The 25,965-nt window shown below is 33.8% G+C and overlaps 1 long non-coding RNA gene across 1 annotated transcript; it reads left to right on the top strand.

Annotated features, from left to right (window-relative positions):
• Nucleotides 1–3,257: 3,257 nt before the first annotated feature.
• Nucleotides 3,258–24,115, top strand: LOC140437694 (uncharacterized). Its single transcript, XR_011950404.1, has 3 exons — nt 3,258–3,650; nt 11,705–11,824; nt 23,863–24,115. It is a non-coding gene; the product is annotated as an uncharacterized lncRNA (long non-coding RNA).
• Nucleotides 24,116–25,965: the final 1,850 nt, after the last annotated feature.

Consider the following 25,965-nt stretch of genomic DNA (forward strand, 5'->3'; position numbering starts at 1 on the left):
AAGAAAAGTATCTAAATACAAAATAATTAAATTAGTCTTCCTCCATTGTAGGATACAAACACATATTACAGTGAATTTTTTTCTCACTCTGATTTTTGCAAACAAATTGTTGGCATGAGTCACAGGAAACGATTGTTTTATTGTTTTTATGCACACTGCATATATGGCACCGTCACTTCGGTTTACCATGCTGGTGGGTTCTTTGGCACTTTAAAAAGGCAGCAGAAATTCTTTTACATCTTTTGGAAGTGTTGTATCTTCGCTCGGTCTTCTAAATGATCCCACATCAGGAAGAAACTTAATTAAAATAAGACTTTTCTCCTTCTTTGTGGCGACATATTTGGCTTAGTGCAATAATTATAAATATCTTCGGAATTTATTCCAGTTAAATCTAGTATGCAAAAAATGCGCATCTTGATGGGTAAACCTCTGCACGGGCGACATCCGAATGAAGTCAGTCAAGACTATGTCGACAATATAGCGTCGAACTATTGGCTGACATCAGGAAAGATGTTCCCTGAAATAGAAGGTTCATTACTCGCCATTCAGGATCAGGTTATACCCACCAAAAATTACCTGAAATATATCGTCAAAGACCCTCAGGTCCAAAACGACAAATGCCGATATGGATGTCAAGCCCAAGAAACTATCCAATATCTTACCGGGGGCTGCGAGGCATTTCCTACAACTGAATATAAGGAACGGTATGACTTAGTAGGAAAAATCATCCATCAAGAGATAGCTTTTAAACTGGGACTTCTACAAACAAACCATCTCCCATATTATCAATACGTTCCTGAGAGTATGCTTGAGAATAACAACTACAAGCTATATTGGGATCGCACTGTGCTTACAGACCAAACTGTAGCACATAATAGACCAGATCTCGTGCTAGTTAATAAACTAACAAACAAACAACACTAATCGATGTGGCGATACCTAACAACAATAATCTGCGTGTTAAGTACAACGAAGAGATCGCCAAAGTCGATCGCAAAAGTAGTGTCTTCTCCTACCTGGCCCTCGCTTACTGTCTACTTTCCCCTGGACAATCAATTGCAGTAGACGGTACTTATCGTGTCTCAATATGTGGCCTAGATATTTAAGCTTTTGTTGTTTGATTGTGCTCACGATTTCTTTCTCCTTTTCGATTCTTTGGAGTACCTCTATGTTGGTGACATGTTCGGTCCAGGATATAGAACCTCCAAGAAAACATAAAAAAGCTGGGTCGAAATGAACATCTATATAAGATCATGCAGAAAGTTGTGCTACTTTCGACGTCCAGATGCATGCGAAAATTTTTGGGAGATACACCGACGTACCAAGTCACCTAGGACTCGATAACATGGAAAGAGTCCCACCAGAGCTCAATCCTTTTGATACCGAGGTATCTGGGATGAGTGAATTTTCCCCTTAAAAGGACTGTGAGTCGAATGGCTAAATCTGGATGTTTATTGATTTCAATGTACAAGAAAAAACTATAATAATTAGTAGTTTTTTTACTTACATGTTAATTTTACATTTGTTACTCAAAAATCAAAAAACATTTACTCATTAAAAAATTTTCCAATAAAATCCTTTATAAAAAGGTATATAAAAACCCCGTCGGGCTATATTAAAAAGACAAAACGTTTTCGGAATAAGTATTCCATCATCAGTGTCAATATATTACATGAATGTAGCCACTAAATATGAGGGTAAAAACCCTTTAAAAATTAATATGTGAAGTTTAGTTTACATTATGTCGTGTTTACAAATAGGATGGTAAAGTTACCGTTGGATTGGTAACATGGCGACATATGACTCTACATAAAGTTGCAAGTCCTGAGACGGTATGTCTACGAGGACTTTATTAAAGCAACTGAAGCAATTAAAGCAACTAAAGGATTTTATTGGAAAATTTTTTATTATATGGTATACAGCCAACTACAGGAACTTAGTTTCCTTGTGGATTTACTCATTACTATATAATATGTGACGATATTTAATTACCTATGTTTATGCAGGTGTATAATACTCTACAAACATTGTATAATAATGTATATTACATTTTTTTGTATTTATACGAACGAAAATAATAAATCACTATATTGCAAATATTCTTCTTTTTTTTTAATTTTGATCATTATTAACTAGTAAGTTGATACATACTTTTTAAATATAGATTTTACCATCCTTATACTTAGTGAATTAAGTGTATTAATATTTATTTTGTGTATGTTTGGCAAGTGATTAAATATTTTTGGAGCAAGATACACAGCAGATCTCTGTCCTATTGATTTCTTGATATTTCCCAATTGAACATATTGATTGGATTTAGTGCGAGTCTCGTTGTGATGAGGTAAGGTACGCAGGATATGTTTATGATTGTATGTGTACAGTAGCAGGAAATACATATAAAGTTCCCGCGTATCCATTACGTTAGTATCACAGAATAATAAATGAGAAGAGTGTGTCATTTCTTTATTAATTATTTTCAATATTTTTTTTTTGTAATATGTATGATAATAATTTCTTTAAGTGAGTTTTTTGTACATCGCCCCACCCAAGAATTATATATCTAATTCTAGACATAACTGGTGCATAATATAATATTTTTAAATATTTTAAATCTATTTTAGATTTGAGAAATTTAAGCTTTGGATTTTAGGCTCTCATACAATTTGTTATTTCATCTCTCTGGACATCCCATCTTAAATGAGAGTCGATTTTTATTCCAAGATATTTTATAGTGTTACTTAATTTTATAATTATATCTTTCTTCGTGTTATTAATTGTTATTGAATAGTAGTGGTCCTAATACTTTAACTTAGGTGACACCGCATCTTATGTAAAGTTTATTGCTGTTTATATTATTTATCCTAACAATTTGTTATTATTTATCCTAACAATTTGTTGTCTGTTGTCCAAGTAAGACTTCAGTAAATTATGGACAGTGCCTCGTATTCCACTATACTATAAATATATTGTATAGATTTTTATACACCTTTGCTATAGTTTCTGCGACTATTCCTTTATTATTTACTGACACAAATAATCTGACCATCTAAAAACTCTTCCATCTTCCATGCCTTTGTTGAAAAATGAATCATATTTTCACTGGAATTCCTATGATATTCGACATATTGCAAAATTCTAAGTATCTATACTTTATAATACTTAGAAAATTAGGTGAGTATATCAATCTAAATAGCTGTGAACGGTATTTTCCAAAAGTATTTATGATCATTCGCGGGACGCCGTGTATACTACTACCTCCGTCTATTATTTTTAGACGCATCAATGGCATGCGATCGTGTGAGGTTGGCGAATCCTTAACCTTTTGGTATCAGAATGTTGAGTATTTTTCTCGATCAACTTGCTATGTTGTTACTGTCAGTTCTCCATTCAACACGTACGCGATGTCTCCCCTATAAAATTCGAGGCCCTAGACTCCGTTATAGTGCGCAAATAAATAAAATAAATGAAATTCTCAAGATTGGTTTATATCAGGCGACTGGAGAGTTTAGTATTCCCGTTTAACGACTTCTTGTTTGACCTAAATGCATTCAGAAGGAATTTTGTGCCGTTATTTTAATGTAATATTCGTAGTGAAATGAACCTAGTTTTGTTGGGTGTTCTTTTCGGTGTTATTTATCCAGCTCAAACAGGTAAGTAAATGGGATATTGTACATACAAAAATAGCGTATTAAACAAAAATACAACTGATTGTCGAATATTATACACTACATTGTTCTGTGACTCACTATAGAAAACTAAAGAGAAACTGTTTATTAAGTGATAATATAATTAATTACATAGTCACCCTTTCCTTAATTTTACTTTTAAATCTCTGACTGTAGTATATTAATCTTTACCAAATGTTTAATTTATGTTATTAGCTGTTTTAAAGTTCGCACGTTCACTTTACAATTATCCTCATCTCCAGTTGTTATGGCATTTATTTTAAGATTTCTTTTTGTCATTTATCATATGTATATATGTATATATAAAATAGAAGATTGTTTAAATGACCGCTTCGATTTCTCTTAATGGCGTGAACCGAAATATTCAATTTTTTATTACTTCATCTCATAAAGCACGCTAAATTTGACCGATGACATAAATTATATTGGCTTTGAAGACCGCTATTTTTTGTGGGTTAGTCGCATAGATTTGCAGCTTCAGAAAACTACACAAGAAATGGTCTAAGTAAGGGACTTAAATCGCACGATATTGGTAGTCAGTTCATATCACCTCTACCAGATATAACCATGCTCTAAAATCTTTCTAGCAGAATATCCAATGTGGCATGAGCTGTAGCTGTATGACATGTAGCGCCATTTTGTTCAAAGAAAACATCGTTGGTGTTCATATTATCCAATTCATGGTCAAAAGAAGATAATAATCATCGCCGCTCTCAAAGAAGTATGGATCAATGATGCCGCCAGCCCTAAATTCACACCAAACAATGACTTTTTCGGAATTCATTTCACACTTTTGGATATAATTAGATTGGTTTTGTCCCAAAATCGATAATTTTGTTCGTTTACTTATTTATGGAAAAAATGGACCCATAGTTGAAGATATTTTTCTGTTATTTTGATGATTTTCGCAATGAAAATTAGGATCAGTTTCTAATTGCTCTTGAGTCTATGGTGGTTTATCTTCAGCTCCTGACTCTGCTTCGGCTTCACCTGCACACATTCATTAACAGCGACATTTTTTTCAACAGATCTTGTGTTTTCTTGACGTATAAGTTTTAATTGATTGTTTAGTAAGCCAGTAAACTCAAATTTAACTTAAGTAGGAAGATTATAGCGACCATAAAATGCCTCAAGCGCGCTGAACGTTGCCCGAACAAAACACCTATTTTGATAACACAATTTAACATTGGCACATGTTTTTGTACGCTATATCCATCCATGGTAATTTAGCAAAATAGACTAAATAAATTACAGCCAATATTACAGATGTAGCTTCAAGAATATGGCCGCTACCAATGGTCAGTTGGGAAGTTTCTATTGGAAAACCCTTTAAATTATATTTCGGACTTACTTTCTTGTCTACAACACCGGTATCCTTGACGAATTCAATACGACCTGAAGGGTTTGGTTTTTAAATAGAATAAGCAGAACACCTGTGAATAAACCCATTCTTCTTTTAGTGTTAGATTAGGTTACCCCAACGTTAGCATAACAGTTGTTTGGCACTACATATTCCTGCCCAATCGAAAATATTATTAAGCATTTCACTTCTACATTTCCTTCGAATTTCTCTGAGGCCCACGATTTTACTTTTTATGATAAGCTGATTTTGTACCAATTTTCTCCAAAACCATGCCCAAGGTATACTTTTTTTTATTTTAATAGTTTTTAATAACTTACGAATGACATTTTATCTATTTAACATAGCTTTGTTGGTCTGCATCGCTGTCTAGGGTATTAGAAGTATTCTTCTATGCAAGAGAGTCCAGGACTCGGTGCTATCTGACAACACTGACTAAATATAGCTTTTGAATTTTTGGTTTAAGCTATGGTTACATAAAAATAATTTCATTTTTAGAAATGTTGTGCTAGATGCTTCAATTCTGCATTTGAGAATCTCTCAAATCTCTCTTTTCTTGAGTCTAGGTGGTCTGTAATGTAGCATCATAGATATTTAGACCCATTCAATTAGAAACATTCATTTTTAGACCCATTTCTCTTTCTGTCGTATTAATGCAATTCAATAACCCTTGAAAGTCCTGGAGACTATAGCATATGATAACAGTGTCATCAGCGTTTTTAAGGTTATTAATCAGTTCACCGTTGAGTTTCATTCCAACGTATTTATCTTGCAAAGCCTGTTTAAAAATGCATCCCTATCTGACATTTTTAAATATATTATTCCTCGTTTAATCTCCCATCTACTCGTACGACTGATTTCTACTTCCATCACAAGTTGTCTATGATACATGGGTCTGTACCATCAATACCTTTGGTTCTTAATATGTTCAAAAGCATTCCAGTAAAAGTACACTTAAGCCATAAAGTACCTCAGAGGTACCCAGCGCATTCCTTAATCCAAACTGCGTTTTATCTACGTTTTTTTCAGTCATGGTTGTTTTCACTATTTTCTAATACTTTCATTTCTGAACATCGATCCGCCATCCACATTTCTTTAGCCGCTTCTATTTTTTGTTTTATTTTTCTTTGTTTTCTTCTGTATTCGTCTGCCTTGTGCTTTTAATGTTTTCGTTATTTCATAAGGTCTATTATTTCTTTTGTCATTTATTGTTGTTTATCAACTCTATTAGTTACAATATGTTCTTCGAGTATATTAACTTTGTTATGAAATGTTCATGAAATAATTTCCATGCTTTCTCAAAATTTTCGTTTATTCTCATTTCCTTTATGTAATTGCTTACATAATTTTCAATTATACTTTTGTTGAGATTGCTATGTATTATGTTTGATATGCTTGAATTAACTCTTGCATCGGCGACTTAGTTTGAGTCTGCCTCTATTTCTTTTACTTGGTGGTATCTATTCCATTATAATTCTTAACAGATTACTTTTCTCTATTCTCATTTTGTGTATATCATCTAATTCTCTGAGGTTTTATTACTCTAACTATGTTCTCTTTATTTGCCTCTCATAAACTTTAAGTTGCTCTTCTTTTCTTGCTGTTAATATAAATGTCTCTGCAGCATATACTACTATTGGTCTTATGGTCGTTTTGTAGATTATCATTTTTGTGTTTCGGCTTATCTTCTTATCTTTAAACATTGTTGACGATAATCAAAGATCAAAAGACAAGAGAATGAAGAATAGACTTAAATTGTTTAAGTATCAAGTTGAAGAAAAAGTTGACGAAAGAAAACTGAAGAATGAAAAGTTATCTTAAAAAAAAATGCAAAACATATAAAGATCTCCCATAAAGCTATCCATAAAAATTGTTTAGCCAACAACCATAATAAATTACTTCATATTATAATACAATGCTAACAAATATGGTAAAACAGAAAATGTTAGAAATATCGTATTATACTAACATTTGGAATTTTTTATTATTACTAGGAAATAGAAATTTACATTGGTAAACAAAACATGTAAAGAACTGATGTACCTATCTATCTCGCCAAGTTTATGCTGTTTTAAAAATAAGTCAATAGAGTCAATAAACCAAGCACGAAATTCTGAATTAATTCTGTGAAAATTTGTTTCATCTAAAAAAATAATAAACATCGACACATTTGTGTTAATATTATTACAGCTGAATCAATAATTGGAAAATTTATCGAGTTTTCAAGATAATAAAAAATTTAAAAATCATCTGTTTACCAGTATTTATCTGAAATCAGATACTAAGATTAAAAAACTTTGCGTAAGTAATTTCTCTCACTCTCCAATGGCGCTACAGCCCAAACCGGGCCTTGGCCTCCTTCAAACTATGCCTTCAACCTTGTCGGTCCCGCGCCGATCTTCTTCAGGTTCTCACGTCTAGCAAATTTTGCGTGTCCGCTGCCACTTCATCCTCCCATCTTTTCCGTGGTCTTCCTTTTGGTCTTGCCCCCTGCATTTTACTATCTAGGGCTCTTTTCGGCAATCTTTCTGTCTCCATTCTTACTAAATGACCAGCCCAGCAAAGTCTCTGAAGTTTACCGAATTCTGAGTCGGTGTCTCTTTGAACAGTTAGTTGTACCTGGATCTCCATATTCCGTTTTCGTTAATAGGTCAAAATATCTTTCTTAGCACTTTTCTTTCGAAGACTTCCAGTTTTCTTTTTGTCTCTTCTGTCATCACCCATGTCTCGCATGCATAACATACTATTGGTCTGATAGTAGTTTTTAATACCCTGATTTTCGATCTCCAGTGTGTGTTTTTGGAGCGGAACACATGATAAGTTTTGTTTCCCTTTACTATTCTTTTTTGGATTTCTGGTTCTTCTGTTCCATCCGTGTTTAATGCAACTCCTAAATATGTGAAACTCTCTACCGTTTCAATATCGTCCTCTAATTCAATTGTGCGTCTGTTTGTCCTAGCTCTTGCCTGTGTTAACTATTTTGTCTTTTGAATATTTATTTCTAGTCCGGTCTCTTTTGCCTTTGTTTTTAATTGTGAATATATTTCTGCCGCTTCTTCTGTTCTGCGAGACATGATGCTGATATCATCGGCATAGGCGGCAATCTGTATTGATTTATTTGTTAGGAGATTACCTCTTCCTATATTCAGCTGTCTTATCACGTATTCCAAGGTCAGGTTGAATAGTGTCGGTGCCAGCCCGTCTCCTTGCTTTAATCCTTGGACTATTGTAAAGTTTTCAGTGAGCTCATTTTGGACTCTGACAGTTGCTATTGACGAATCCATTGTTGTTTTTACCAGTCGGATGTATTTTTGGGGGACATTAAAGCTCTGCAATATTTGATATAACTTGTTCCTAATAATAAAGTCGTAGGCTTGTTTGAAATCTATGAATATGTTGTGGACGTCAATGTCGTATTCCCACGACTTGTTTAAAATTTGTTTCACTGTGAGTAGTTGGTCAGTTGTAGATCTTCCTTGTCGGAAACCGGTTTGATATTCCCCGACAATATTTTCAGTTAGTTGTTGGAGTCGTTTGTTTAGTATGTAAGTAAAAATTGTGTACGCCGTGCACAAGAGGGTTATGCCGCGATAATTTTCGCATTTCAGTTTATTCCCTTTTTTATAGATTGGGCATACAATCCCGGTTTTCCAATCCTTAGGGATCTTTTCATTATTTCAAATCTTGTTCATGAGCATATGCATTTGACCTACTAGGTGATCGCCACCTAATTTATATAGCTCAGGGGGGACGTTTTCAATACCTGGAGCCTTATTGTTCTTTTGTGCTCGTATTGCCTGTTTTACCTCTTCCATCGTTGGGGGTTCTATATTTTCGGTGTCTCCCTCATTGTGATGCATGTTCATATGCTCTTCATTTTCTTGTGTCCCTAAAAGAGTTTGGAAATAGGTTTTCCAGACTGATTTTATTTCTTTTGGATCACTAGTTATTTGCCCTTCTTGATTTCTGCATAGATTTGTTCTGCAAGGTTTGTATCCTTCTCTTAAATTGTGTAGATATCTGTACGCCTGTCTTATATTGTTGCTTTGAAGATTTTCTTCCATTTTCGGTATATTGCCGTTCTCGTATTTCCCTTTCTCTGTTCGGTATATTTTAATTCATTTCCTTAGAAGAAATATAAGGAAATTATAAGAATGGGAATATAGCTGGTAACAGCAATATCGTAACAGAATATCCCAATATATTCCAAGGAGATTTGTGGATTCAACTATGGTTTTAGGTTCAGTGGTACTAAACCCACTTTTCGAAGCTTCTGAATTCCATTGACTATTGCTACTCTCTTATTGGCCTATTTGGTATAATTCATTGGGAAGTACGAACATAAAGCAAAAACATTTTTCACCAATTCATACAAACATTACCACGAAAAACACTACCACTATATTAAGTAGCAATTAATTAAAAAAAAAACGGGTTGCTAATTTAAGAATGTATTTTTAGTAATAGTCCGAAACTACAATAAATATTCACACACCATCTTTCCAACATTCCAACACAGAAAAATGGGGAAACATCTACATGAGCGGTTATTCTAATGATGTTAACCTAAAATATGTTAACAATATATAGTTAAGCTATGAGGTTGATTTCGGGAAAGTTGTTTCTCGAAACAGATGGTTTTTTACTTGCTATTCAGTTTGAACCAAATATTACTAATTCCGATATGAATGTCAAGCTTAAAAAACCATCCAACATATTATCGAGGGCTGCCAGGAATGTGTTGCAAATGAACAAAAAGAATGGAATAACTCAGTAGAAAAGATATTACATCAGAACTAAAACACTGGAACTTCTTCAAACTAACCAATATAATAGTATGCTTGAGAATGAAAGCTATAACCTTAACTAAGAATTTAATGTGATCACAGACCAACAACTGCTATAGAATGGACCGTTTGCTTAAAAGTTTTTTAACTTTCGTCATAAAAACTCGATTTACAATCTTGTAATTCATACAGATAACGACATTGTTCTGTTGACCATAGGAATTAAGATTTATTGCAATCCCATCTCTAGAATATATTTATTATTGTCACTGAAAATTGTACAAATTTTATGGACAAACTTATAACAATAAAACAAGAACAAAGAGAAAAAATCAGAATAAGAATCGTTTGTACTTTTAAATAAAAAAAAACAATAAAATTCTTCCAAACTTAAACATAAAAAATACTACCTAATTAAGCAAAATTAATTACTACAAAAAATAAAAATTAGGAAAGCAGATTAATGAATTAAGGTCTCAGATATTTCACCTCCTTGTGCTAAAAAGTAACCAATACTGTCATACAGATTTCTCCTCATATTTTGGAGTAGGGCTGGTGTAATGCTTGCAGAGAAATTGAAGTATTTTTGCCCTTAATTCGACTAGTTTTGTGGACCTTTCAAACTGATGCCTATAAATTTTTTCTTTGAGAAAACCCTAAAAAAGAAATCGTTAGGCGCTAAGTCACAGGATCTAGTGGACCATTAAATTGTACCACGTATTCTTATCAGTCGATCAAGAAATGTTTGACTGAGGAAGTCAATAGTTGCTTTAGAGTTGTGAGCCGAACACCCATCCTGTTGAAAATAAACCTCCTGAAAATTAACGGGAAGGCGTCGAACTGCCGGAATGATCTCATTCTGTAAAAGTTGTAAATATTTGGGCCCGTTTAGGTTTCCATCGATAAAAAATAGAACAATATGGTCGCCTAACATCCCAGTCCAAACATTTAACTTTTGCGGATGCTGCGTTCGCACTGCAACACTGAGGTGCTTATTTTTTCGAGAATAATACCTTGCAACGGATGGATTGTGTTTTTTATATAATGAAAATGAAGATTCGTCAGAAAATAAAATATTTTTTAAAAAGTGTACATTTTTATTTTGTTTATCTAACATAAATTCACAAAACTCCATCCGCCTAAAGTTATCTTCCGGAAACAGGTTCTTATGTTGGTTGTATCTTAAAACAGTGATACCCATTCCTTTTGAGAACTCGCTGAACAGTTCGAGCATTCACGTTAACTTCCCTAGCAATTTGTACACTATTGTAGGGTTCACTAGCTTCCACAAAAGCACAAATATCAATATCCCTGTTTTGACGCTCCTCATCGACAGGTCTAACCTTGGTTAGGTGGTTCATTACCTTAATGATACGTTTTACAGCTGTTTACACATCCAAGTTTGAAAATGTTTAATGGTATTTTTAACTGTTGTAACACTTAGTGGGGGTCTATTTTCGAAGGCAACAATAGATAAATCAATTACTTCGCGTTTGAATGACCCTGAAAGTACCATGTTACAAGTTGCACTTTTTCTTGGACGGTATAAAACGTAATAGGCATTTTATTAATTATTTGTTTATTCTTTCAGAACTTCGTTTGAAATTTTTAATGTCAATGTGACAATTACGACAATTCGTATGAAATGAATATAGAGGTGGAAACGTGTAACATGTCACAGCGATTGCCATTGTGTTGTATGGTCAATAAAACAATGTCGTGATCTGTATATTCAATCCAACTAACCAATTATTACATAGCTTTGAAGATTTTACTTTTTATTGTGTAAAAATTATCGTTCAACTTTTAAATGTACTATAACGCTCTAATGTTTATACAGAAAATTTATAGCATTTACAATTTTGTTTCAGCGACCACATTTCACTGTTTTTACTGCCACCAAACCTCCAAAGATTGCAATAATGGAGTGAAAATAAATCTTCACGCTATCAATTGCAGTACCAATAAATGTTTTGTTTTACAATATGAGAGTAAGTATTGGGTTTAATTTATTAGTAATATTTAGTTATATTCCTTTATAATTAAAAAGTGTATAAATAAATAAATTAAATTAAAAGTTTATAATTAAAAATTATAAAAAAAAATAAATACTCACATTACATCTATCATTTCCTTATCACAATCAATGTCAGTATCCCCAGCTTACATCTTCACGTTCATATCTCCTATTTCTTTTTCCTCGATTTATCTTCCATAATTTTCAAATTAACTTTTATCTCTACTTACTTCATACAATGAAATAATTAGGTAATAACATCCTTTTTTCACTTTTGATAATGATTTAATTTTCAGTTACAATAAAACACTGAAAACTTTGTTTTCAAAACTTCCACAAAATTTATTTTAAATTCTTATCACTACAGCTGTTTCGGCTGATTGCCTTTCTCAAGTGATCTGTTTTTGGCATGGGTTTACACTTTATAGTCTCTAATGAAATAGGTTGAGGAGGGGAGAACTGTTTGTCTCAAGCTGGTCATTCAGAATTATATCTGTGTTTTTTAATTTGTTGATTTCCATAGATTCTAACAAAGATAGCTTAAGGCCTTTATTTTGAATGTGTAGAATTTTAAATTCGTCATTAAAAGAATGATTATGATCTAGAAAGTGAAGTGCGTATGTAGAATCTATTTTTCTATTATTGAAAGCCCTTTTATGTTCTGCTATTCGTTTATTAAAATTTCTACCTGTTTGACCAATGTAAGTTTTTGGGCAGTCGCCACATTTAAGTTTGTACACACCACTGTGTAAGTGTTTTTTATGTTGGCTCTTATTGTTTTTAATATATTTGCCTAGGTTGTTATTTGTTCTGAAAGCTGGTATTATTCCTTTCTTTTTTATTGTTTGGCTATTTTTGTTGATATTTTGCCTGTATATGTAATCGAGCAGAAGGTACTGGGTTTTTTCTCTGGTGGTGGAAATACTAAGTTCAGGGCTTTCTTGTGTAGTTTTTGATTTAACATTTTATTAATTGTTTGTTCGTTGTATCCATTGTTTACTGCTATTTGCTTAACGATATTTAATTCTGTCTCAAAATTGTATTTTAACATAGGAATTGCTGTTAATCTATGTAACATCCTATGATAGGCTGCCAGTTTATGTTGTGTGGGATGGGATGATGAATTATGAATAGTCGTGTCAGTATGGGTAGGTTTATGAAATATGGAGAAGTCATGTTTGTTTTTAAGTCTGGTAATTTTTAAATCTAAAAAATTTATGGATTGATTTTGTTCTGTTTCTATTGTAAATTCAATATGACTATGAAGAGAATTAATATACGATAAAAATTGGTCGATTTGCATGTCAGTTCCTGTGAAACATACCAGTACGTCGTCTACGTATCTCCACCAATATAAAAACTGTTTGAATATGGGATGTTTTGAAATCTTTGTCTCTAGATGATCCATAAAAATATCTGATAGCAATGGGCTTAGAGGATTGCCCATTATAAGTCCTGCACTGTTATTTGTATATAATTCATTATTAAATTCAAAGTAGTCTTGGTTTATGTAAACTTCAAGAAGATGTAAAATTTCAGATGTAATGATTGGATTTGTACTATTTTTTTCTAAAAGGTTTTTTACTAGAATAAAAGTTTCTGTAGGAGTGATACTAGGAAAAAGATTTTTTACGTCAAATAAAATTAATCTGGAGTTGTTAGGTTTCCTAGTATCCCTCCTACAGAAACTTTTATTCTAGTAAAAAACCTTTTAGACCAAAATAGTACAAATCCAATCATTACATCTGAAATTTTACATCTTCTTGAAGTTTGCATAAACCAAGACTACTTTGAATTTAATAATGAATTATATACAAATAACAGTGCAGGACTTATAATGGGCAATCCTCTAAGCCCATTGCTATCAGATATTTTTATGGATCATCTAGAGACAAAGATTTCAAAACATCCCATATTCAAACAGTTTTTATATTGGTGGAGATACGTAGACGACGTACTGGTATGTTTCACAGGAACTAACAGGCAACTCGACCAATTTTTATCGTATATTAATTCTCTTCATAGTCATATTGAATTTACAATAGAAACAGAACAAAATCAATCCATAAATTTTTTAGATTTAAAAATTACCAGACTTAAAAACAAACATGACTTCTCCATATTTCATAAACCTACCCATACTGACACGACTATTTACAATTCATCATCCCATCCCACACAACATAAACTGGCAGCCTATCATAGTATGTTACATAGATTAACAGCAATTCCTATGTTAAATTACAATTTTGAGACAGAATTAAATATCATTAAGCAAATAGCAGTAAACAATGGATACAACGAACAAACAATTAATAAAATGTTAAATCAAAAACTACACAAGAAAGCCCTGAACTTAGTATTTCCACCACCAGAGAAAAAACCCAGTACCTTCTGCTCGATTACATATACAGGCAAAATATCAACAAAAATAGCCAAACACATAAAAAAGAAAGGAATAACACCAGCTTTCAGAACAAATAACAACCTAGGCAAATATATTAAAAACAATAAGAGCCAACATAAAAAACACTTACACAGTGGTGTGTACAAACTTAAATGTGGCGACTGCCCAAAAACTTACATTGGTCAAACAGGTAGAAATTTTAATAAACGAATAGCAGAACATAAAAGGGCTTTCAATAATAGAAAAACAGATTCTACATACGCACTTCACCTTCTAGATCATAATCATTCTTTTAATGACGAATTTAAAATTCTACACATTCAAAATAAAGGCCTTAAGCTATCTTTGTTAGAATCTATGGAAATCAACAAATTAAAAAACACAGATATAATTCTGAATGACCAGCTTGAGACAAACAGTTCTCCCCTCCTCAACCTATTTCATTAGAGACTATAAAGTGTAAACCCATGCCAAAAACAGATCACTTGAGAAAGGCAATCAGCCGAAACAGCTGTAGTGATAAGAATTTAAAATAAATTTTGTGGAAGTTTTGAAAAAAAAGTTTTCAGTGTTTTATTGTTACATAAAATGAATTTCCATCAAGTAACGGTCGAATCCATCAATTATTTAATTTTCAATTACCTAACTTAAATTTTGTCTTACCCTGGTACTCCAAATTTAATTTACATCACAGTCACTCATTGTTTGACATTCTCCCCCCTTTTTAATATACCAAAAATTGCTATTGATCCTACTACACGTTAAACACAATTCTTCACTAAAAACGGCCTATTCATAAACGGAAGCACAATGACTTTTGCTTCTACTACATCATTCCACTTGACGTTGACGGGTATTGACTGATTTTTCATACCATCTTTCTATCAGTTAACCCTAGACTCCAGCATAGATCAGAGGTAATGTAAGTCGACAAAATCTCACCAGCTCCGGGGGATCATGTTAGATGCCCCCGTTTTTAGTTTTTATTAATTAGCGAAGTTACGGTCTTTTGCATTTACCTTTGTAAATTCCATGAGGATTGTTTTTGTTACTGATGTCCTTCCAGTGTTTTTCTGTGGTCAAACAATGATTTTTAACAACTTTTTATGTAAGCAGTAAAAAACCAACGTGTTCTTTCTATACATTTAAATTTCAACTTACGTGTTTTTAATATTGGTATTTTTACTCTCTCTGTTAGTAAACTGATGATGGAATGATTCAATTCCGAAAAGATCTTCTTTAAAATTAAAGTTTTAAGCTTTTAATAAGCATTTTTATACCTTGATACACATGAACACCACATGCTTTATGTTCCTTGATGTTTTGCGATATTTACTACCGGATATGGTCCGGCAAATACAAGGTGTGTCACGACGAGCTTACTAGCTACCTATATATTGGAAACCACTTACACAGTATTCATGAAAATTTGTTAATGAGGATTTCAAGTTCTGACGACCTTAAAGAAAATATTTTGACTGGCATGTCACTTCCGGAGTTATACCGGAAGTGAATAAGAAGTTATTTGAAGGTCAAAACCTCATATTTTTTAAGTTATTCATCTTTTTTCAAAAATTTTCACAGAACGACTAAAACTTCTCAAAGTTAACCCGTAACTAATAAGGTCCAGTTTTTGTTACGTGTATGTTGAGTTGGGGTCACACTGACCCCAATTTGTTTTGCAAAATTAGACACTGATATTTGTTTATATTTAAAAAAATGACTTCAATAACTTAAAGGCGTTTATTTTGTTATAACATAAATTTAACAAATATTTGAAATACTTATCAGATAAAAAATTAAACTAAGAAACAGCCTCAAAAACTGAGTTATTTTGTAACTAGACTAAACATTATCCTTTAACAAAAAAATGGGGAACAAAAAAACTTTTTTTTCCTTAAAACATAAACTTAAACAGTCAATCTAACCTACCAACACAAAAAAATAACCAAAAACAAAAAACGTCATAAAAACTACAATCCATTCTTATAGGCAATCTCTGCAAATGTGTGTTTCACACATGTGGCATATTGGCGCTTTGCAACTAACGCAAACTATCTTCGTTTTTCTATCCAATGATCGTGGACATTTTGAGCACCTTACTCTTTTTTCTAAAATAGCATTTTTCTATTCAGGAATGTCTGTTTTTAAAATGGACGCGATATTATGTCTCAGTTGCCTTGAAATTTGACAAATAGTTAGTCTTCTTTCCATATGATCTTGCACAAGCTGCCGAGCCAGAGATTTGATGAATTCATACCTCGACTTTTGGGGGTTTCCAGGTAGGGATGAGTACATTATAAACGCATTGACGGAAGAAATATCCAAAATTGTATAAAAACAAGTAAAAGTCCATCTTAAACTTCTATGATGTGTAGAATACACTGTACATTTTTTAGCTAATGCATAGACGCCTCCTTTTGCTTGATTATAAAACTCGATAATTTCGCGTCTGTTTGTTTCATCGTTTACTGCATTACTGTAGTGCATTGAAGACATCAAAAGTACCGCTTTTTGTGGTTTAGGTACATATAAAACTAATGTAACTCTATCGCCAAATTCAAATAGAGATGATCCCGTGAGCCTCGTTTTAGTTGGCAAAAAAGAAATTGGTATCTCCCTTTTATTTTTTTTTTTCAACAGTACCCACGTAAGTGAGTCCTGGGTTTTTTAACTCAGTTATCACTTCTAAGGATGTAAACCAGTTGTCTGCTGTTATGTTACGGTTAGAACCCTCAATACATTTTACTAGACGAAGAACTGATTGCGTTGGTTTGTTAAATTTTCTTTCCTCTTCTGACAATGTTTGGCTATCACTTTCAGCACCTGTATATACATACCATCCAAAAAGTAATGGGTTCGGACGTCAGTTAGTGCCATTATCTTTGAGCCATATCTTTGAGGTTTTTGAGACATGTACATGCGAAATAAACATCTTCCCCGAAAACCAATGAGCATTTCATTAATACAAGCATACTGCCCTATGCAATAATTTTTTTTGCTATTTTCTACAAACTTATTGAAAATTGATGAAATTTGGGGCAAGTTTTTCGGTTTTTTTAGGTTCTTCCCTCGTAGTTTCGTCATGAAACCTAAGCGCTGTTAAAAGTACTAAGAATCGTTTTAATGACATGGTGCATCTAAACAATTCTTTACCAGTACCGTCGGTGGCGAATATCGAACTTAAGTCTTCCGTATTAGATTTAAATATGGCTGAGTAAAATAACAAACCGATAAACGCTCTCAGTTCAATAATGTCTAAATCTTTTAGATCCGTTCTATTACTATCGGTATATTTCGTTCTAATCCTTTGTTCTAATTTGTTCTAAGAACAATCTTTTCTAAAATATCGTTTGTTATTATACATTCCCAAGCACTTTTCTGGAGACATAATTTCCCAAGAGACTTGGCTGGCCCAATAACTCCAGGAAGATGAGAGATAATGTTGAAACTTCTTGTTCTTACGTTTGAAGGTGGAGCTTCTGTAGTCCACTTGTATCTATTTTTGCCATAGTACGTTCTCGAAGGGCCTGGAGTTTGTTGCTGCTCATGTGGATCCGAGTCCTAATTAACCTCCGAAGGTGTTGCATTTTGCGGGATATTATCTTCAACATCCAAAAGAAGTTCCACGGTTTCGGACTCCCATTCAATTTCTGAATCAGTTTTGTGTTCGCTGACATAGTCGGGATCATTGTCATCGTTACCACTGAAATCACTCTCATCCGCTTCTAGAATTCTTTGAGCCCATTGTTCAAACCTAGGATTATCGGAATCCATTTTAATACATCGTGACAGGTCCATTTTCAACTGAAAATAAAAAAACTAATTATTAAAAAAAATCGGTTGCCTGTAAAGTCGGTTTTACGGGCGAAGATTTTACGTGACAACGTCTTTTTCTCGGTAGAATATTTATTGATATGAATATTATTAAATTGCACAATAGGAACAAGGAATTGAATGAAAATAAGAATTGCACAAATTTTAACTATAGAAATATATTTTGTTTACTAAAACATTGTACATGTAAACTTAAACTAATTTCTATTTGAGTAATTTTGTTGAGGATAGGACGCTGATAGGAGAAATAGCATCGCACCAGCGGACCGATCATGTTTGAGTGGGAGAGAGACGCAAGGCATTCGCCGGTCCGGCGGGCCTCTCTCTCGTTCGGTGACTCATCGTAACAGACATGAGCGGGCGTTACACTTTTTCATGAGTGACTCCGAGCCATAACCTAATTTAAGACGTTGTCACGTCAAAAACGTAACCGGTGAGGTGGGGTCACTATTTGCTCATGACTATCCCGCTCGATATTACACAACACACTCACAGAAAGGTACTGAGGCGGTCAAGTAGTCGCGCTTAATAAGCTAGGACGTATGTCACTTTAAAAATCTGTTGGGGCTTTGCCTTTATCCCTATACGGGTCGATTTCCCTTATTACATTTTTCCATTTTGGGTCATATCAATATTATTACCCTTTACCGACAAGTCCTGCCCAAGCGTTTCCACAAGGTCTTTTTTGGTCTTCCTTTTCTACTACTTCCAGGAACCTGAAGAACAGCAATTCTTCGTATTGGGTAATTAACGTCTTAACGTTGAACATGGCCAAACCATCTTAACTTATGCTCTCTTATTTTAGCAAAAATTGCACCCCTAGACTTCCCCTAATATACTTATTCCTAATTTTATCCTTTTTTGTCTTTCCGTCACATGCATTCGTTGTTTTCCTTTCTTTTTAACCACCCAACATTTAGTTCCGTAATTTTTCCTTCAGCTATTCTAATTCCCAATCCTAATTCTACTGCATGTCTCCCCATATATTCCCCTATTACTCTGTAACACTGATCCTAGGTACTTAAAACTATTACTTTTCACAATCATTTTACCATTCAAATATATTATTATATTTGTACCAACTCCATCTTTAAATGAACATTCCAAATACTCTGTTTTTGTCATAATAAGTTTTAAACCTTTATTCTGATGAGTTGTCTTCACTGTTTCAGTTTTTGTTCGCTTTCACTATTTCCTACTAACACTACATCATCAGCAGACATTAAGTACCATGGAATATTACTCTGTAGTTTTGCTGTTATTTGATCCAGAACTAATGAGAATAAATAAGGACTAAGCACTGAGTCTTAGTGCAATCCTACTTTTACATTAAATTTATCAGTCACTTCCACACCTGTCCTAACACTAGTTGTTGTCCCCTCATACATGTCTCTCACAATCTTTACATATTTACCGGGGATTCCTTTCTTATTGTGTCCACTACAGAATCTCCCGAGGAACTCTATCCTATGCTTTCTCAGGATCAATGAATACCATATGAGCGTTTGTTTCTTTATTCCTCTATTTTGCCATCAACTGCCTTATAATGAAAATTGCGTTTCTTGTTGATCTGCCTTGCATAAAGCCAAACTGATTATTGGATATTTCGGTTTCTTCACGTATCCATATCAATTACTCTCTCCCATATTTTCATGCTGTGACTAAGTAGTTTTATGGCCCTCTAGTTTGTATATTGTTGTGCATCTCACTTGTTTTTGTAAACAGGTACTAATACACTGCTTTTCCATTCGTCTGGCTTTTGTCCAACTTCCATAATTCTATTAAATAGACCTGTTAACCAATTTGCCCCTGTCTTTCCTAATGCTTTCCAGACTTCCCCAGGAATAATATCTGGTCCAACTACTCTTTCTATCCTCATTGTTTGAATTGCTTAAGCTACTTCTTTGCTTGTTATTTCGATCACCATTGCTGTTACTGTCTGCGTTAAGTTAACTGGTTGCATGTCAAAATCTTTATTTAATAACCTGTCAAAGTACTTTTTCCATCTCTTTTTGACATCCTTTTCGTAAATTAGTATTTTACCATTTTCATCTAACTTGATTGTGATTTGATACATGTTGAATAAATGGAAGTGACCCTGATAAAATACCTATGTTGAAAAAGCCGGTCAAAAGAAGAAACGACCAGCGTAAGGTCAAATATCTGGATGATGTAAAGAAGATTTTAGGGGAATTGGAGTAATGGGATGTATGTAGAAAACAGATATTCGGCCAAGAAGAATTCAAGGCTCACGAAAGACTGTAGCACCATTTAATGATGAAAATAATAATTTTATTTATACTAGGAACTCCATCTTTCAATGAAGATTCTTATTACTCTGTTTTTGTCTAATTTATTTTTAAAACTTTTTCTTCACAAGCTTGTATCCACAATTCCAATCTTGGTACCTGATGTTCCTTTATTGTCTAATTGTGTTCTTCCTATAATTGTTCTCACCCAGAAACCCGAACAGAGACTCATTTTGCTCTGGGAACATTTTTTATTATACCTCATACCTTTTCATTCATTTTTTAGAATTAGATGCGTGAATGAATAACTTTTTTTATCAGTATCATGGCCAACATTTTCCAATGCAAACAAAGTGCAGTATTACCGCGCAACCGCTTACATTTTGAATATACAGGCGAGGAACTATTGTGAAACTGGCTGAAATGATAAGAAGATGTAAACAATTCAACTAGCAGGTATTGTCTTGTCATTGAAAAGGGTTACAAATTTTAAGAACGTAATATAAAATATAAAATACAAAACTGTTATTCTCTTAGAACATATTCAACTTGGTATGTATTTCTGATACATCAACTTCCTTAGAAAAATAATAATTTTAAAGTAATTAATTTGTAAAACTATTAATAATTTTAAAATAACTAATTTGTATGCAAACAATTTGTATACCTAACAATTTTATTTTTCATAATCTTATTAGTTTTATTATTTTATTTTGTTTTATTATACTTTTTCCCCAAGTAAACACCCGTCAAAGACGGTAAATACGTATACCTACGATAAACCGCTTACATCTATTTGTTCTTTGGTAATTATAATTGACAAAATGTAGGAATTTTGATGATTTATGTTCCCGGCAATAATTATTTAGTAAGTTGACTGTAGATAACCATTTTTAACATTGAGTTTTATTAGTAAAAATCTTTAAGAACCTACTAATCTAAAATTCCGATTACTAAACCAGATTTTTAAGAGATACAGATCCGTTGATCGGGGTCCTTAAAAAGACCAATACTTTCCATGATTAGAACTTCCCTTATTGCTATTTTTGTTGCCATTGATGTAACTGTTTTTATCTTTCTACTACTTATCAAAATTGTAGTGCCTTTTACATCCTTTTCGTCTACTAATATTTCATTATTTTTGTCTCAGATACATCTAATCTGATTAAATATATTGCTCTTTAGCTCTATGTTAGGGTATTTTACTTTTTTTTTCACCTTTTTTTGTGTCAAACTCATCATAACAGATTTTTCTCAGTTTTCTTCTCATTAGATACCAAATGAGAGAAAAACAACTTAAAGCAATCTACTATGCAGATCACGCAATACCACTTTCTTAAAGAAAAGGTGATTGACAACCTATGCTGCACCATTTTAGTATAGCGGCCAGAAACGTTAACATGTTCATTTCCCCAAAAAAGACAACAGCAAATTTACTAAGATGTAAATTGGAGCTACGAGGTCAGAAAATAGAACAAGTGATTTAGTTTAAATATCTAGGTATCACACTATATAGCAACGAAAAGCTCGCAACAGAAGTAGAGGATCAAGTACAGAGCTACATGGTTTTTTTTAATTGCCGTATTGCCACATTCCAGTAAGAGCCTAAGACGATATCCATTGAATTCTGACAGGCAACGGTGAAGGAAATATTTTTTGGACATCTACGTCATGGAGCAAGACATCCTGAGCTGCGTCAGGACGTAGTCTAGTTTGCTGAACTTTTATTCCCACCACGACCTCAGATCGGGAATAAGCCCCTTCGTCCACCTTGCCTTTCCGCTATCATTCGCTTATTCTCTCTGCCACTCTACTATCGATATTTCTCTCTCATTCTCATCTATATTTACATCCATCCTCCTCGCATACACCCTCGCTCGCTGTTTGCACAACAAAACGATCGGTTATTACCGCTCCAATGACATATAAATCCTCATTTGAAACCGTCCTATATGCGCTAGATACGTCTCCATCAGCTTAGCGTATTTCGCGGTGTTCAGTACGCTAAGCGTAGGTTATCACCGACTAAAAACTCCATTTAGTATTTTTCTTTTGGTGCTACCTGGGCCTCCAATGTTTGGCATCAGCCGTATCAACGCCTCCAGATTTCGGTTCGCCTTCTCTACCGTCTTTTGGATATATACTCCGAACTTCAGTCCTTCCGACAACCAGACTCCCATATACTTAATCGATTTAATAGGTGCAACCTCCACACCTTCCACTATAAAGCAAAGAGAGGATTTTTGCCGGTTCAAATACTTGAGAAAAGAAAAAGAAGACAAGACACATAATCTACTTGATTTTCTTTTACGTCTTTTCGCCATTTCCAATTAAATCGAGGGCTCTTGAGGGTGAAACAGCTGGAATAAAGGTAAATGGAGTTCCCATTAACAACATTAGATATGCGGACGACACTGTGATGTTAGCCGAAAACATTGAAAATCTTCAGAGACTGGTGACCAGAATAGCAGAGTATGGAAAAGAGTATGGTCTAACAATGAATGTCAAGAAGACGAATTGTATGAGAATATCGAAAACTCAAAGAAATAACGAGAATCTTCTAATAAACGAAACCAACGTCGAACAAGTGGACAAATATGCATACCTGGGAACAATGATTAACTCCACAAATGATTACAATCAGGAGATAAAAATAAGAATAGAAAAGGCTAGAGCAAATTTCAACAAAATGAGAAGAGTTCTATGTACCAGGGATTTAAAACTGGAACTAAGAGTTAGGTTGGCGAGGTGCTATGTTTTTTCGACCTTATTTTATGGAATGGAATCTTGGACCTTGAATGCTACATCAATGAAAAAACTGGAATCATTTGAGCTGTGGGTGTACAGAAGAATTCTGAAAATATCATGGATAGAACACGTCACAAACAAAGAGGTTCTGAGAAGGATGAACAAAGAAATGGAAATTTTAAATTCAATAAAAACAAAAAAATTGGAATATCTCGGACATATTACACGTGGAGAGAAATACACCTTGCTCCAACTGATCATGCAAGGAAAGATCCAATGAAAGAGAATCATAGGGAGGCGTAGAATGTCATGGCTGCGCAACCTGAGGGAGTGGTACGGATGTACATCAAATGAACTTTTCAGAGCAGCCGTCTTAAAAGTTCGAATAGCTATGATGATTGCCGACCTCCGCCGCGGAGATGGCACTTAAAGAAGACGAATTAAATCGAGTTGACAATATAATTTTGTTATTGTTTATTTTAGTTTTTTATGTGTTAAATTAAAATAAGAATGGTATCAACTTTTCCATTTGACTGAGTGCACTTGTTGCGTAAATTACTATTATAATTTCAAAGACAGCTGTCTATAGTTTAGCAATAAATTGTGACAAAACCCAATAAACTAATTTATTATTAAGCACTGATAATATTATCTTTTTATTGTTTATTTAAACTACTTTCATAATTTATATTCCACGTTATAAGTAATAATAAGCTTTTTGCCAATAAAACACCATGACCTTTACTAATCCAATTGTTTCTATTGTTTCAGCTGAAATGCCGGGCGTCACGGTGTTGGCAACGATCCGAGGTTGTTACCAGCGATCAGATCACGAGATGATGGGCACGGTGGTCACCGGGAGACACTCTGTCATTAAAAAGCACTTTCATCTTTGTAATCACACTTTGTGTAATGAAGGAACTGAAACTTTTAGAATTAGGGATAGTATTCGTACGTTACTTTTAGTACAAATAGTGTATTTTTTATATTTTTGGACATAGTTAGAATAAATATAAGATTAAGTTTTGTATGTTTCATTTTTTAGACTAAGAAAAATGTAGGATTAATTTTGAAATGGACCATGAAGAAAGAAAAATAGAATTTTACTCGTCGCCGTTTAGAAACCTATGAATTTATAACCTTCAAATCATCATCATTATCATCAACCTGTATGCATCCACTGCTGGACATAGGTCTCCCTCAGCTCTTTCCATCTGTCTCTATCTTGTGCGGCTTACATCCAGTTATTGCTAATATGCTTCAGGTTGGTGGGCCTCCTCTGCTCCGTATTGCTTCTTGCCTTGGTCTCTACTCTAAAATACGTTTTGTCCATCTCATTCGGGGTCACGCGAATCTTATTACCTACCTTATTTGTGAGTGGCCAGGGATAATGGGATTAGGTTATTGCAGTTACAAAATCACACCACACACAAACTTCAACCGTTGGATGTTGGATTCTTCAAGTCTTTGTTCGAGTCTTTCAAAATGTTTATAAACAATGCATTCAAAAATGGTTGAGGAATGATGTTGGTCAAACTGTATCAATGTTTCAGGTTTCCGGGATAATTGGAGAGGCTTATGAGCTTGCTGCAATAGTGAGAAATGCACAGATCGCTTTTCGTGCTAGTTGTATTTGGCATATAGCTGAAAATGTCTTTAAGAAACTGATTTTGAAGCTTCAATGATGTTTGACAGTGAATCAAACTCTATGAATCCGAACAGGGGGCATCCTCTTTTGAAGAAGATAGTATTCCATTGGCAGAAAGAACAAGGAGAGCAGCATCAACTTCCCTAAATACTATTTCAGTTAGTGTTGCCCAAAATCGGTCTTGGTCTTGCAGTCTTGGTCTTCTTCTTGCGTTTTTGCAAGACCAAGACCAAGACCGCCTAATTTAGCAAGACCAAGACCGCCTAATTTAGCAAGACCAAGACCGCCTAATTTAGCAAGACCAAGACCAAGACTGACCGTGCAAGATTTAAGCAAGAACAAGACTAAGCCTGCGAGACCCTTGCGTCTTGCATTTACGACTGAATGTGGTTTTAGCGAGTATAGTAGTTCGGGTATATGCTTAAAGACTCTATGAGACGCAAAAGAATATGTAATAAAAATTTGAAAAACTGGACTTATGCGCATTACAAACAATACCATAAACATATATACCGAATCAAAATATTCATTAAAAAAACATATTTGACACGTGCTCAGAGGTAATAATTACAATGTAAAAATAAAATACTTTGTACATTCTTTTCCAGCAGACGACTTCTTCGCTCTAAAATTAATTGTCCATATTTTGAGAATAGCCGCCTTCTAATCATAAAAATAGTCTTCTTGCATTGCGACGCCGACAGTAATATCGTATCGATATTTTTTAAAATATGTCTCCCTAGCTAATAAAAAATATAATTGTTACGGACACCCACTTAATATTTCAATTTTTTCCCATTATAATTTAGACAGAAGGAATGGAAATAAACAAATCTTATCGGCCTAAGACTAGAAATTGTTTCTGCTGAGTGCGTGATGAGATCATTCGGTTAAACAAAAATTGCTGACAGAGCGCGGCTAAAATTCAAAAGTAACGAGACAAATTAATAACAGATAATGTCGCCTACCGTGTAAACAAAATACCGAAGTATTTAGAATAACGAAGTAACGATATATAATTCTCGGTTTGTTATTAGATACTAATAATCCTTGTTGTTCCCGCAGTGACAAGTTTACAATTTAACATGAGGGACAAAGATTCAAATAGTTCTAGTCGGAGTAGTGAGCGTTGGAGTTATAGATCTAAAAGACCTAAAAGCAAATTTGATGAGTTTTTCGAAATAATGCATGCATCCCAAATTGCTTTGTGTAAATTGTGCCTACAT

Source organism: Diabrotica undecimpunctata, chromosome 1, assembly GCF_040954645.1.
Source record: "Diabrotica undecimpunctata isolate CICGRU chromosome 1, icDiaUnde3, whole genome shotgun sequence".
NCBI classification, from domain to species: Eukaryota; Metazoa; Arthropoda; class Insecta; order Coleoptera; family Chrysomelidae; genus Diabrotica; species Diabrotica undecimpunctata.